This window comes from Sinocyclocheilus grahami, unplaced genomic scaffold (assembly GCF_001515645.1).
Source record: "Sinocyclocheilus grahami isolate Dianchi unplaced genomic scaffold, SAMN03320097.WGS_v1.1 scaffold91.1, whole genome shotgun sequence".
Classification (NCBI taxonomy): Eukaryota; Metazoa; Chordata; class Actinopteri; order Cypriniformes; family Cyprinidae; genus Sinocyclocheilus; species Sinocyclocheilus grahami.
In genome coordinates, this window is record NW_015505270.1 from 602,434 (window position 1) to 605,963 (window position 3,530).

At 37.6% G+C, this 3,530-nt stretch overlaps 1 protein-coding gene across 3 annotated transcripts in view; it reads right to left on the bottom strand.

Moving 5' to 3' along the window:
- Window positions 1–3,530, bottom strand: part of LOC107587199 (BRCA1-A complex subunit RAP80-like) — a 17,392-nt gene that overhangs the window by 4,311 nt on the left and 9,551 nt on the right. The window lies entirely within an intron of this gene.

Sequence of the window (3,530 nt, forward strand, 5' to 3'; positions counted from 1 at the left end):
GGGGGTATAGAAAAGAATCACCCTCCTTTAAAATAATCACATTTTGTTGCTTTGACGCCTGAAATGAAGATAGACCAGGTTTTTGTTTTATCCAGCTGTTTGCTCAGTGCAACTTAGAACATTCAAGTGAAAGATATAACACCAACATATCAGAAAAAAAAATTGGGTGGCAAGGCACTGTCAAAAGATCTCCAGGATAAAGTTGTGGACAGGCACTAGTCAGGAGATGGATACAAAGAAATGTCAAAGGCTTTATCAATGCCTAGAAGCACAGTGAAGTCTATTATTAAGAAGTGGAAGGTATTTGGTTCAACACCTCCCTGGATCAGGATGTCACTCCAAACTGATGAAAGAGCCAGGAAGAAACTGGTCAGGGAGGCGACCAAGAGGCCTACACAGCAACTCTGAAACAGCTGCAGGAATTTATGACAAAGAGTGGTCATTGTGTGCATATGACTACAATATCACAAATTCTCCACAAAAGTGGCTTGTAGGGGAGGGTTGCAAGAAGAAAAGCCACTCCTCAAGAAAGGCCACATGCAGTCACTATTGAGCTTTGCCAAAACACACCTTGAAGATTCAGAGGCAGATGAGACTAAAATTGTATTATTTGGTCTCAACACCAAACAATATGTCTGGCGGAAATCCAATACAGCTCACCATCTAAAAAACAGCATTCCTACAGTAAAGCATGGAGGTGGTGATATCCTGTTATGGGGGTGTTTCTCTGCAGCAGGGACTGGAGCACTTGTCAGGATAGAAGGAAAAATGGATGGGGTCAAATTCTTGAGGAAAATCTGCTGCATTCTGCCAGAAAGTTGTCAATGGGAAGAAGATTTGCCTTCCAACATGACCGTGACCAAAAGCACACAGCAAAACTGAGCATGCAGTGGTTGAAGGAGAAAAAGGTGAATGTGCTTGCATGGTCTAGTCAGAGCCCAGACTCAAACCCCACTGACAATCTGTGGATTGACTTGAAGACTGCAGTCCACAAACGCTCACCATCAAATTTAACTGAACTTGAGCAGTTCTGCAAAGAAGAGTTAGCAAATATTGCAAAGTCTAGATGTGCAAAGTTAGTAGAGACAGAGACAAATCCCAACAGACTAAAGGCTGTAATTAAAGCAAAATATGGTTCAACTAAATACCGACACAAGAGGGTGATCCTTTTTCCAACTCCGTGATTCTGGGTTTTATTTTTTTTCTGACACGTTGGTGTTATATCTTTCACTTGAAAGTTATAAGTTGCTCTGAGTAAATTCAGCTGGATAAAACAAAAAATGAGTCTGTCTTCATTTCACGCTGCAAAGCAACAAATTGTGATTATTTTAAAGAGTGGTGATTCTTTTTTTTATACCCACTGTGTGTGTGTGTATATGTATATATATATATATATATATATATATATATATATATATATATTCCTATGAAATATGAGATTCTTATAAAAATGTTGCCACGTTGTTACTCTCATTAGCACCCTTTTTTTAATGTACAGATACAATGTATAGAAAAGTAATAATTAATGTGGCCATGTTTAAACATTTTGAATAAAGTAAAATAGTATATCAAATCATTCTGTAATATCTGTCATAACTAAAGGTGATAATCATCTTTGTACAAAATTTTTTGCATGGAACCTAAAAATTGATTGATGAATTATAAAAATAAAAAAAATAGGTTTTGCCTATAGTGCCTTTTTTCTCTATACAGAGGGCATATAATATCAATAAAATATCTTTCAAAAGAAAAAAAAATACCATTTGTTTCTTTTGCCTCCGAACAATGTAATGACAACAATGTAATGACATAATGACCAAAAAAAAATAAATAAAAAATTCACAAAACCCTTTTTTTCTGGGTCTCAGGAGGATAAAGCTACTCAGAGCCAAGAATTCAAGCAGACATGCTGAAATTCTGACTACATCTTAACAACCAACCTAATGACGGAGATTAGAGTGATCGCAAGAAAAGTATACTAACCACTTGCTCATCTTTTGTCTCTGGAGAAGACAACACTACATATGTTTCACACCGTCTGCCCTCAGCATCCTCCTGTGACCCCACCACAGACTCCTCCTTGGCTTCTTCCCTCTCTTCTTCTACTTCTGTTCTGTTATTTTCCTTCTCTCCCTCTTCTTCATTCTCCTCCTCATCCTCTGACAACTGAGGGGCTCTGTGGCGCTTCCATCTCCTTGCACCAAATGACCTTTCTGATGAGCCAGGAAACACCTGAAGAAAAACAAAAAAACAACTATCATTTGGCAATCTACATTATTAAAATATTCTATAAAAAAAGATATTGTTACAGTGGTTTTGGCAGCCATAAAACAATTGTAAATATATCACATAATTAATCTTAATCTTCAGGAGGAAAACTGGTAAGTTTCAGTTCCTGCACCCCTGAATGTAACCGTTGTAAATTGACGTTTTGACTGAATGAATGCAGCTGATGTCACTCACTGGCTGTCCCCAGTCTGCTTTGCGTAGCAGCTCTCGCTGGGCCTCCTTCAGGCTCTTCTCGTACACCTCCATTTGACACAAGATCACACGCGTGTACTCGTCTGGGTTTTGCCCCATGGGGCAGAAAGGCACACCCCAGTAATAAGAAATAGTGCATTCTCCTTTTTCCACTGAAGTATGTGGAGGTTTACAGTCGGAGGGTTTGAATTCCACACCTTTGAATGCTCTCGAGCCCTCCTCCAGGACAGACCGGGACATCTGTGTGTCTTGTGTAGAAGGATTGGGAGTGAAGATAGCTGGAGAGATGCAGGACTGGGTTGGGGAAAGCTCAGTCTTGATTGGCTGAAAAATGTTCTTGTGCAAGACTGGGCTGGGGGAAAGAACCTGGAAAAGACAACATTTTCCAATTAAGAATCACATTCTGGTTAAACCTTGCTCTTTACATGTTCTATAGCTATTAGAATATTCCTGTATACATGTAACAAGCATATTCCCATTAAACTATGACATGCACATACTTTTTTGTATCTGTTTGTATCTAATATCACACAAAAAATTTTTTTGTTTGTACATACACGTATATGAATTAATGTTCATTTTATTGTTGCAATCCTGACACAAAATTCTGAATAGAGGCAACTGCCAGATGTTATATACGAATTTCTAGAAACCATAACATTATCTGGTTACCAACTATCTGGTTTTGGCAATAACGGGCTTACATGAGGCTAACATAGTTTGAATATGACCAAATATTGATCAATATCAGAATATTCTTGTGCATGTTAATGTCTAATATCCCTCTGTTCAAATGACAGGATATTAAACATGCAGTTATTTTTAATATACAAACTATTAACTATAAAGTACAGTAACTACCTCTTCGCTGCCATCATCTTCATCTGTTAAATGCAAGACCATGTGACTAGCAAATTCATTCCAAGTGTTTGGAGCAGTTTCTGCAGTTTAAAACATGATGAAATGATTAGGGTTAACCCAAACATTCTGTACAAAATCACATATATAACTACCATACACTACCGTTCAAATGTTTTTTTTTTTTTTTT